The sequence below is a fragment of the Oncorhynchus keta genome, unplaced genomic scaffold (assembly GCF_023373465.1).
Source record: "Oncorhynchus keta strain PuntledgeMale-10-30-2019 unplaced genomic scaffold, Oket_V2 Un_contig_27686_pilon_pilon, whole genome shotgun sequence".
Taxonomy (NCBI): Eukaryota; Metazoa; Chordata; class Actinopteri; order Salmoniformes; family Salmonidae; genus Oncorhynchus; species Oncorhynchus keta.
In genome coordinates, this window is record NW_026285650.1 from 1 (window position 1) to 12,028 (window position 12,028).

Genomic DNA, 12,028 nt, shown 5'->3' on the forward strand with positions numbered 1-12,028 from the left:
AGGATACAGGGGAGGGTGCTGGAATACTCAGTCCTCAGCAGGACAAACTGATCCTGCAGATGGCGCCAGAGAACACATTCTCAGATCAGTCTGATTAGCTGGATGAGATATTTCTCACAAACCGCATGACTGAATTCACAACTCTATATGGACACCACAAGTAGTAAACTTTAAGTAGACGTTAGCTTGTGAGAGCTGTTGTGGAGTCTGTAAGAGCTGTCGCGGTATATCTAGAAGTCATAGGCTACCCCGAGGACGAAGTAGAGGACATTAGTTTTAGACACATACATTATAAACAGACACTGTCAGTGCTTTCAACACTCTAAACAGTCTTGGATGGTCTGGAAAACGTCAACAGGTGAAGGCTGTTTCTTCATGTGTTGCAGCTTAACTTTATGGGTGGAGGAAACACCTGCCAGTGTTGTCAGACATACCGCATGTTTCCTAGAAAGCTCATGCATACCTAGAAAGCTCATGCATACCGGTATTATGATACAATAACAGCAATCACATCAGGCTATGTATGCCTAAATACGCACGCTCGTGTTTGAGCTTATATGTAGCTCTACCAAGGTCTAGTACTTTCTGGACCAATCACATGAACCGTTCATTTCCGGACAACAAAGCCCAGAGAGTTGCTTCACACGGGAAAACGTTTCATCTGGCAACGTTTTGCAATAGAAACCGTTTACCGTTTACTCTAGAACCAAACGGAAGCAAATGCAGAGCAAACGGAACGAACGGGGAGGGATTTACCTGAATTTGTCCAATAGAAACTCTCGTTTTCTTTGAAACGGTTTCCCTTTACAAAACGTTTCGCAACGGAATTCGACTAATGAATACACCAGTGATACGGGACCAGATTTGATATTCATGGTGCAAACCCGTGTAGGCCACAGCTGGCCAAGTTTAGTCACATGCTTGCTGTTATTGTTCTGGTAGTCTAGTGCTTTCCTGAATGGTCTGTACTGATCTGAACCTTTCTTCCAATTCAGAGGCATCAGAATAATATTGTCTACATTCGGATTTGTGATTACAGGATTCTTCAAATATTTAGGACGTTTGACTCGGAAACGATCGCGACGCAAAGGCGGGAGTCAATCAAATACGCATCGCGTCCCTTATTTACCAACATGACGGAAGACAAACAAGGGTCATCGAGGAACATTTGCAGGGTAAGTTAAATGCTGTCTCGTAGTCTATAATGGCATGCTGTTGCATAATGTGAAAACAACGGACCGTATGATCGCAGTATGGTCTAGATGCCATGCTGTCTTCCTGAGACATGTAGCCAGCCCTACGTCATTGTACATCATATTGTTATGGTTTAAACAGTGTTGGGCCGAGGAGACACAGATATGAGTTTTTTTTGCTACATTATTGCAGCACAACAATGTTTCTTCAGCGGTGGTAGTAATACCGCTGCCATGTAAACATTCCTCGTGTTGGCTATGCCGGCTGTCCTACATTAGACAGATCAGACAGTAGGATAGGTAACGTTGGGCTATAGGGCAGGCCTAGAATAACATTGTCAGCGAGCTGATGTAAAGTCGATATTGACCCTTAGCGCAGTGTTCTGAATGACGTATTCTCAATGCTGTAATGATGCTATGTTTGGCATTGTTCAATGCAGCTACGATAAGAAACACAACAAACCAGATGATTCTGCCCATCCACCTGTTGTGTGCTTACCGTTATGTAATAAAGGGGAGGGGCTGAACACGTCGCTTTCCTATTGATAGCCAGCCTATACAGGGGAGGGGTTGAACACGACAGCTTCCATTGGGATAGGTCAGCCCATAGCGGAAGGGGGGTTGAACACTTCGCTTTCCTATTGATACACAGGAAGGAAAATGTGGGCAGAGGAGGGACCATTGAGCAATATGGGGGCAGTACTGTCATGGCACTGAGCAGGTGCTATTTAAAGAACAAAACATTTAGCGATGGCTGACTGTGCCACAGCTATCTAGGATAAACACACCTCCTCAACCACGGCACACGCAGGCTGTTAATCCCTGCTTTATGACTGGCCTATTATCAACTATGTCTCAATGTTCTGCACCATTTTGTCATGTTTATGTTTTCTTCTTTAAGGTTCCTGGTGGAGCTGCACTTTAACAATGGCAACATTGGTGGCTCACCAGCACATGGGGCCGGTGGGAGGAAGAGCAGGTACCAGGCTCTGCCACTGAGCAACAGGCTCTGCCACTGAGCTACCAGGCTCTGCCACTGAGCTACCAGGCTCTGCCACTGAGCTACCAGGCTCTGCCACTGAGCTACCAGGCTCTGCCACTGAGCTACCAGGCTCATGCTAGGTGCCCTGCCTCAGTCCATGGAGACCTGATGGCTGGGTCTATCTCTGCGTCGGTCCTGCCTGAGTCTCTCTCTCTGCCTCTACCCAGGAGGTGACCTGATTCCTGGGTCAGGGTCTGGGCCTGGCTCAGTCCAGGGAGGGGTGGACTTGGAGAAGATGTTGTTAGACGCTCAGCACGAGTCAGAAGAACAGCTCCAGGGGCAGTGTGCCCTGTGACAGGTGTCTTCCACTCACCAATCACATGCCATGTAGACCATCACATGACCGATCAGGATAAAATCATTTTTTGCGTTTTATACTGATTAGCTATCTGAACACAAAAGGACTAAGAGATAAGAGACACTGTCATTCACTGGAGTTATAGCACAGTAGGTACTATAGTGACCTCTGACCTCCTGGGTCCGCCATCTGCATGAGTGGCCTTGCACATTCTAGATCAGATTTAATAGATGAAGCTTGTCATGATGGAAACACAAGAGATCTGTCTTCCCCAATACTTATGTAGTCTCTCTTCCGCTGTGTGTCCCCCCCCGACCTCCCCACTCAGTCCTCCGAGACCCCCAGACTCCTTTGCTCCGCCGTGGCTCAGAAGTGCACAGCTCAGGAGAGAAGAACAGCTCACAGGTTTGGAGCCCTTATCCAGGGACACCATAGAGATGAAATATAATATCATTCTATTAAATCTCTGTGTAGTGGTGAGGGGCACAAGGGTTAGAAAACAAAAAAAAAAAAATAGAACCTAATATTTAAAATTCTGAAATATATTGTAGTTGGTGAGGCACAGCAGGGTGGTTTCAAGGGTTAGAGCAGAAGAGCAGTTTCTTCCTCTCAGAAAACAAAACAAAAAGTTAGAACCTAATATTTAAAAATTTGAAATATATTGTTTTTATATTCCTAGTTTTTCCACTCAGAGGTTGAGAAGCAGACAGAAGAGCAGTTTTTCCTCTCAGAGGTTGAGAGCAGAGCAGAAGAGCAAGTTGAGAGCAGAGCAGAAGAGCAGTTTATCCTCTCAGAGGTTGTGAGCAGAGAAGAGCAGAAGCAGTTTATCCTCTTGAGAGGCAGAGCAGAAGAGCAGTTTTTCCACTGAGGCTGAGAGCAGAGCAGAAGAGCAGTTTTTCCTCTCAGAGGTTGTGAGCAGAGCAGAAGAGCAGTTTTTCCTCTCAGAGGTTCAGAGCAGAAGAGCAGTTTATCCTCTCAGAGGTTGAGAGCAGAGCAGAAGAGCAGTTTTTCCACTCAGAGGTTGAGAGCAGAGCAGAAGAGCAGTTTTTCCACTCAGAGGTTGAGAGCAGAGCAGAAGAGCAGTTTTTCCACTCAGAGGTTGAGAGCAGAGCAGAAGAGCAGTTTTTCCTCTCAGAGGTTGAGAGCAGAGCAGAAGAGCAGTTTTTTTCCTCTCAGAGGTTGAGAGCAGAGCAGAAGAGCAGTTTTTCCTCTCAGAGGTTGAGAGCAGAGCACAAGAGCAGTTTTTCCACTCAGAGGTTGAGAGCAGAGCAGAAGAGCAGTTTTTCCTCTCAGAGGTTGAGAAGAGCAGAAGAGCAGTTTTTCCTCTCAGAGGCTGAGCAGAGCAGAAGAGCAGTTTTTCCTCTCAGAGGTTGAGAGCAGAGCAGAAGAGCAGTTTTTCCTCTCAGAGGTTGAGAGCAGAGCAGAAGAGCAGTTTTTCCTCTCAGACTGAGAGCAGAGCAGAAGAGCAGTTTTTTCCCCAGAAGAGTTAGTTTTTCCACTCTGAGGTTCAGAGCAGAGCAGAAGAGCAGTTTTTCCACTCAGAGGTTGAGAGCAGGAGAGCAGTTTTTCCCCGTTGTAACAAATTAACAAATAAAGTCTTTTTTTTTTTAAATGTTCTGCTCCAGTCTGAAGAAGACTTTGAACGGAGACGAAGTGGAGAACCTGATGAAGAAGAACGAGACTGGATCTGGGACTGGTCCAGTAGACCTGAGAACATTCAACGCAAGTTAGTAACCCCCCAATATATTCCCTCAGTAAATCTATTATGTGTAGCCCCGTTTGTAATAGAAAACAATAGAATATTATTGAATACAACTTACAGTGCCTTCCCTTGAACTTTGCGACCTTTTGCCACATTTCAGGCTTCAAACATAAAGATATAAAACTGTATTTTTTTTGTGAAGAATCAACAACAAGTGGGACACAATCATGAAGTGGAACGACATTTATTGATATTTCAAACTTTTTTAACAAATCAAAAACTGAAAATTGGGCGTGCAAAATTATTCAGTCCCCTTAAGTTAATACTTTGTAGCGCCACCTTTTGCTGCGATTACATCTGTAAGTCGCTGGGGGTATGTCTATCAGTTTTGCACATCGAGAGACTGCATTTTTTCCCATTCCTCCTTGCAAAACAGCTCGAGCTCCGTGAGGTTGGATGGAGAGCATTTGTGAACAGCATTTTTTCAGTTCTTTCCACAGATTCTCGATTGGATTCAGGTCTGGACTTTGACTTGGCCATTGTAACACCTGGATATGTTTATTTTTGAACCATTCCATTGTAGATTTTTGCTTTATGTTTTGGCTCATTGTCTTGTTGGAAGACAAATCTCCGTCCCAGTTTCAGGTCTTTTGCAGACTCCATCAGGTTTTCTTCCAGAATGGTCCTGTATTTGGCTCCATCCATCTTCCCATCAATTTTAACCTTCCCTGTCCCTGCTGAAGAAAATCAGGCCCAAACCATGATGCTGCCACCACCATGTTTGACAGTGGGGATGGTGTGTTCAGGGTGATGAGCTGTGTTGCTTTTACGCCAAACATAACGTTTTGCATTGTTGCCAAAAAAGTTCCATTTTGGTTTCATCTGACCAGAGCACCTTCTTCCACATGTTTGGTGTGTCTCCCAGGTGGCTTGTGGCAAACTTTAAACAACACTTTTTATGGATATCTTTAAGAAATGGCTTTCTTCTTGCCACTCTTCCATAAAGGCCAGATTTGTGCAATATACGACTGATTGTTGTCCTATGGACAGAGTCTCCCACCTCAGCTGTAGATCTCTGCAGTTCATCCAGAGTGATCATGGGCCTCTTGGCTGCATCTCTGATCAGTCTTCTCCTTGTATGAGCTGAAAGTTTAGAGGGACGGCCAGGTCTTGGTAGATTTGCAGTGGTCTGATCTGATACTCCTTCCATTTCAATATTATTGCTTGCACAGTGCACCTTGGGATGTTTAAAGCTTGGGAAATATTTTTGTATCCAAATCCATCTTTAAACTTCTTCACAAGAGTATCTCGGACCTGCCTGGTGTGTTCCTTGTTCTTCATGATGCTCTCTGCGCTTTTAGCGGACCTCTGAGACTATCACAGTGCAGGTGCATTTATACAGAGACTTGATTACACACAGGTGGATTGTATTTATCATCATTAGTCATTTAGGTCAACATTGGATCAATCAGAGATCCTCACTGAACTTCTGAGAGAGTTTGCTGCACTGAAAGTAAAGGGGCTGAATAATTTTGCACGCCCAATTTTTCAGTTTTTGATTTGTTAAAAAGTTTGAAATATCCAATAAATGTCGTTCCACTTCATGATTGTGTCCCACTTGTTGTTGATTCTTCACAAAAAATAGTTTTATATCTTTATGCCTGAAATGTGGCAAAAGGTCGCAAAGTTCAAGGGGACCGAATACTTTCGCAAGGCACTGTATATACAATTCTACGCTATTATAGAATGATATAGAACAGAACTTGATATTCCTTTCTACCCAAACCACTTCCAGGAACATTGTAATGTGCTATCTTGTCTTTTTGGGTGCAGGGAGTTTGTTCTGAAGCATCCCAAACGTATCAACCTCTCAGCATCAGAAACACCGGCAGGGGAGTTTGTCATGAAGAACGGAGGGATCTTCTCTGCAGAGTTCCTCAAACTTTTCCTTCCTTCTCTGCTCATATCCCACGTACTGGCCATCGGTCTGGGGTGAGTTATGATCTTAAAAAACATTTACAAAATAAAAGCTAATTATGAAGAATGTATTATTTGTAAGGGTAAAAGAGCAGAACGTGAAATAGGTATCTTGTGTGTTTGTATGGGATATAATCTGCACTCTGTAGAGAGATTATAGTAACACAAATATAGTTTGGTGATCAGTATACTATTTTGTCTCATCGCCACCGTAGATACCAGGGGCAGCAGGTAGCCTAGTGGTTAGAGGCGAGCCAGCAACCGATGGCCAGTTCGAATACCGGGTCTGATGGGAAGAATCTGTTGGGAAGTGAGCTGGCAACCGGTGGGGTGGGGGGGGGTGTTGGTATCAGGTCCTAGATGCCATTGCGCCCTTGACCAATAATGTGATCTTAATCTAAGTAGAATTAGAAGGCTATACTACAGTATTTTTATATTACAGTATTTTTTATCATCAACGATATCTACGTGCTGGAGAGCACACACACACACAGAGAGTTGACTAGAGCTGCATTCTAGCAGATGTGTGTTTTAGCTGTGCTGCTAAGGCCCCAGATCAGATGCCTTACGTTTTCTGGTCCCAGCTCACTGTGGGAAGAATGGAATAGTTGATCCACTTCAGTCACCAGAGTTTGAGCTTTGAGCCTTTAAGGCACTGTGTATACGGAGGGAGAATGTCAATCTCTCCTGGCTCAAAGTTGAGAGTTTGACTGCATCACTATTGGTCTTCGTGCGAGGTGTTGAAGGTACAGAACTGTCTGTTTAAGCAGTTGGCACATAGTTCAGACACTCATCGGTACAACACAAGACATGCAACCAGAGATCTCTTCACAGTTCAGACTCTCATCGGTGTCTGGATACTCAGGTACTAGGATTACATGTCAGGAATTGAGAAAAGCGGAGTTTAAATGTATTTGGCTAAGGTGTATGTAAACTTCCGACTTCAACTGTATGTGGTTGGGATATGACTGTGATACATGGTTAGTGATACAAATGTGATGCCTGGTTGTGTCACCTGGCTATCTTGAGATGAATGCTCTAGCTGTGGGTCTCTCTGGATGGGAACGTCTGCTAAATGACTACACTGTAATGTAGCGCTGTGGGTCTCTCTGGATGGGAACGTCTGCTAAATGACTACACTGTAATGTAGCGCTGTGGGTCTCTCTGGATGGGAACGTCTGCTAAATGACTACACTGTAATGTAGCGCTGTGGGTCTCTCTGGATGGGAACGTCTGCTAAATGACTACACTGTAATGTAGTGCTGTGGGTCTCTCTGGATGGGAACGTCTGCTAAATGACTACACTGTACTGTAGTGCTGTGGGTCTCTCTGGATGGGAACGTCTGCTAAATGACTACACTGTAATGTAGCTGTGGGTCTCTGGATGGGAACGTCTGCTAAATGACTACACTGTAATGTAGCGCTGTGGGTCTCTCTGGATGGGAACGTCTGCTAAATGACTACACTGTAATGTAGTGCTGTGGGTCTCTCTGGATGGGAACGTCTGCTAAATGACTACACTGTAATGTAGTGCTGTGGGGTCTACACTCTGGATGGGAACGTCTGCTAAATGACTACACTGTAATGTAGTGCTGTGGGTCTCTCTGGATGGGAACGTCTGCTAAATGACTACACTGTAATGTAGCGCTGTGGGTCTCTCTGGATGGGAACGTCTGCTAAATGACTACACTGTAATGTAGTGCTGTGGGTCTCTCTGGATGGGAACGTCTGCTAAATGACTACACTGTAATGTAGTGCTGTGGGTCTCTCTGGATGGGAACGTCTGCTAAATGACTACACTGTAATGTAGCGCTGTGGGTCTCTCTGGATGGGAACGTCTGCTAAATGACTACACTGTAATGTAGTGCTGTGGGTCTCTCTGGATGGGAACGTCTGCTAAATGACTACACTGTAATGTAGCTGTGGGTCTCTGGATGGGAACGTCTGCTAAATGACTACACTGTAATGTAGCGCTGTGGGTCTCTCTGGATGGGAACGTCTGCTAAATGACTACACTGTAATGTAGCGCTGTGGGTCTCTCTGGATGGGAACGTCTGCTAAATGACTACACTGTAATGTAGCGCTGTGGGTCTCTCTGGATGGGAACGTCTGCTAAATGACTACACTGTAATGTAGCGCTGTGGGTCTCTCTGATGGGAACGTCTGCTAAATGACTACACTGTAATGTAGCGCTGTGGGTCTCTCTGGATGGGAACGTCTGCTAAATGACTACACTGTAATGTAGCGCTGTGGGTCTCTGGATGGGAACGTCTGCTAAATGACTACACTGTAGTGTAGCGCTGTGTGTTTTATGTGTCGTTTCCTGTTTGGACACCAGGAAGAGCAGACCCTGCCTTAGCAGCAGCCCATTGGGTGATCCTAGTAAATAATAAAATACACTGGGGACTGTAGAGTGAAACATCTGAAGAATGCCTTGCTGATTTTCAAGAAACTCTAACCAACAAAAATAAGTGGAAAAAAAAAAAACTTAGCATGTTTACCAAGTTGCACAAAATAAAACGGACAACATATGTACAGAACTATACTAGTATGTTTATGTTCTTTCCACTTTGTCCTCAGGGTGTACATTGGGAGACGTCTAACTACCTCAGTGACCAGTACCTTCTAAAGGGACACTCCGCTGGACTGGAAAAACATGTTTTTTTGGCACCAACACCGTTACCTTCCACTGCTGCTGGCTTTGAAGTGGCGCTTATTAGATACAGATAGGCAACATTGTGTCCCCCAACTCCACTGAATACATGGCTCAAAATGGCACTTATTCCTACATAGTGCACTACTTTTGACCAGTTCCCATAGGACTCTGATCAAAAAGTAGTGCACTATATAGGGTTCCATTTGGGACACACTTCCTTTTTGTTTTCCCCTGGCGGTGAGCAGTCCACCCTGCCTGCATCTGTATTGTACCCTGTGAATACTGTTGGCTTTTCCCTTAGTTCCCAGAGCTGCTTTTAAATAACCCTGCTCCACTGGAAAGTAGAACCCGGTGTTCCTCCTTCATCTCACTGGACGATCTCTGGGTAGGGGGCATCTTATAATCAACCTTTTAAGAGCCATCGTTGTCAACGACTAGCTAGCTAGCCGTTCACTGTCAGTCATTTTCAAGCCATTTTATCTGGCTCCGAGTCGAGACATTTTTTTTTGTAGTAGAAGACATTACAGTAAGAAGGTGATGATACAGAAAAGCACTGTGAATTTCTCAGCGTTGAGATATGTACCGGGAAGAAAAGGGAGTGGGTCAGACAAGGGAGCTGTTGCTTGTTTTATCAGAATGTCCTTGGTTGTGGGGGAAAAGGGATCAAGACATTCAACCGAAATGTTATTTCTGACCCGGATTCTTCTCATGGATCATAAAGGGCTTTAACCATAAAACAAGGTTTCAGGAGAAATTAAAAAAAGGTTTGAAATAGATTAAACCTTGAAAGCGTTTGAGGAAGTAATGGAGCATCTTCCATTAGATCCCAGATTAGGTCGAACAGGAGCGTCAGGGTTTTGGTTCACCTTTCAGTTTATTGGTGTTATTTTTCACTCAGGGTTGTTTGTGACAACTAGGTGTCCCATTCACTGATTATGCATGTGGAACACATGTGTATGGGTAGAATTGTACGTTGTGTACATTAGATGTGGCACTATGTAAACCGAACGTGTTTTATGGTCTGTGGCATGTTATTGGTCTACGTAAACCATTTGAAGTACACAACAAACAGCTTTTCTACCACTACTGCATAAGACCACACATCTCCATATCAAATATTTTAGGGAAAATATAGAGACTTTCACACTTGTAATTATGAGGGAATTTAGAAATCTTTTATTTTTGCCTTACTTATACTTCACTCCTAATTAAATACGAAATCTCAGTATCCAGAATGCTTCAGTATTTGTTGTTCTAAGAATGAAGAGAGCAAGAGGCTTTCCGAGTTATGCCTTGAAAAGGCATTACCAATCTGTTTCTGCATGTCTTGTAGAGCTGGTCAACATGTCAAGTGTATATGTGAAGTTGAAATACTGTTTTGTAAGAACAGTTGGAATTGTATCTGAAAAATAAAATGGTTGCATCATAAAAATATCCACCTCTGTGCTCGTTTCTGGAAAACCATACAAGGAAAACGTAATTATACAAAATGTCAGTCAATACATTTTCCTAAAATGGCCTTTTTCCCCAACAGTGTATTCTCACTAATGATTTGTACAACAATGGGTCATTCATACCAAATATTTCAAACGTGTCCCCTTACCATGCCAACAAGTCAACTCTAACTTCCCATCACAAACAACCAAACAGATGAATACATTTCCACAATGTTAGCATTATAACACAAGGAACATAGCCTGGTTCCTCTCTAGGTTTTGGCCTTTCTAGGGAGTTTTTCCTAGCCACCGTGCTTCTACACCTGCATTGCTTGCTGTTTGGGGTTTTAGGCTGGGTTTCTGTACAGCACTTTGAGATATCAGCTGATGTACGAAGGGCTTTATAAATACATTTGATTTGATAGTCATTCAACAGACTAATTCACCCCGACTAGATCCTGATTTAAAGAGCATCGCAACGGTACCACGTTGTACTTTTAAGAATATTCTTTCAGTGATTTCAGACCAATGTATATTGCTGGGGGATATTGTATACTGGGTGTACAATAACAAGTACCCTGGTTTCTTCATGGAGGTCCCGGTTCCTCCGGAGCTGACTGAACGACTGCTGGCCAGCTTAGTCTGGAGGATGGCAGGGCACTCAGCAGTTGTTGGGCCTCTCTGATCGAGTTCCTGCCCGACAACATCGCAGACACATGGCAGATTATTACAACGCCTGATAGGTATATAACATATCTTCTAACCACATCATACATAGCAATTTGTTGCCCTACTACACAGTCGATGACGTGGCAAGCAACCATTGGTTGATGAAACGCAACGCCTGCACATCCAGTTGGAGAGGAACGATCTATGGCTCTCGTATTAAAAAAACAGTCCTCTCCTAGTCTCCTCTCATCTACACTGATTGGAGAAGACGAGACAGCTCTCACCACGATGCTGGCTTTCATCTGGTCGGTTGTTACAGATCAGTACAGCTGAAGGAGAGGATGATGTCTGGATAGTAGAGACACGACAGTAAAACATCTCTCCTCCACCACAGGAACCTGACTGTACCAGAGTTCAGACAGGACAACAAACCCATTCAAGCAAAAACTTTTTAAAAAAGGACCGTAGTCTTCTGTAGAACATATAGGATGCTATTACACAACTTAAAACCTGGTTGGTACAGTTGAAACGTGCAGCGGGCATCACCGGGAGTTTCACCGGGGACATCACCGGGGGCATCACCGGGGACATCACCGGGAGTTTCACCGGGGGCATCACCGGGAGTTTCACCGGGGACATCACCGGGGGCATCACCGGGGACATCACCGGGGGTTTCACCGGGGACATCACCGGGGGTTTCACCGGGGACATCACCGGGGACATCACCGGGACATCACCGGGGACATCACCGGGGGCATCACCGGGGTTTCACCGGGGACATCACCGGGGGTTTCACCGGGGACATCACCGGGGTTTCACCGGGGACATCACCGGGGTTTCACCGGGGACATCACCGGGGGTTTCACCGGGGACATCACCGGGGATTTCACCGGGGACATCACCGGGGTTTCACCGGGGACATCACCGGGGGTTTCCTCCTCCAGAGATTAAGGATGTAGAAACCTTCTTAAAGCCATCCTGTCTTACTGGACTACAATGTAGAGTATCAGGATCTAAGACGACAATACGGCAGGCGTTGGGCCAGTAACCGAAAG

The 12,028-nt window shown here is 44.8% G+C and overlaps 1 long non-coding RNA gene and 1 pseudogene across 2 annotated transcripts; both read left to right on the forward strand.

The window, feature by feature from the left end:
* Positions 1-1,106: 1,106 nt before the first annotated feature.
* On the forward strand, positions 1,107-8,985 carry LOC127922921 (BCL2/adenovirus E1B 19 kDa protein-interacting protein 3-like; annotated as a pseudogene).
* Positions 3,242-4,002, forward strand: LOC127922922 (uncharacterized). Of its 2 annotated transcripts, none has more exons than XR_008112827.1 (4): positions 3,242-3,290; positions 3,500-3,670; positions 3,712-3,828; positions 3,903-3,973. It is a non-coding gene; the product is annotated as an uncharacterized LOC127922922 (long non-coding RNA). The 2 variants fall into 2 exon arrangements; XR_008112826.1 differs by lacking the exon at positions 3,242-3,290 and adding an exon at positions 3,373-3,441 and having other exon boundaries at positions 3,481-3,670; positions 3,903-4,002.
* Positions 8,986-12,028: the final 3,043 nt, after the last annotated feature.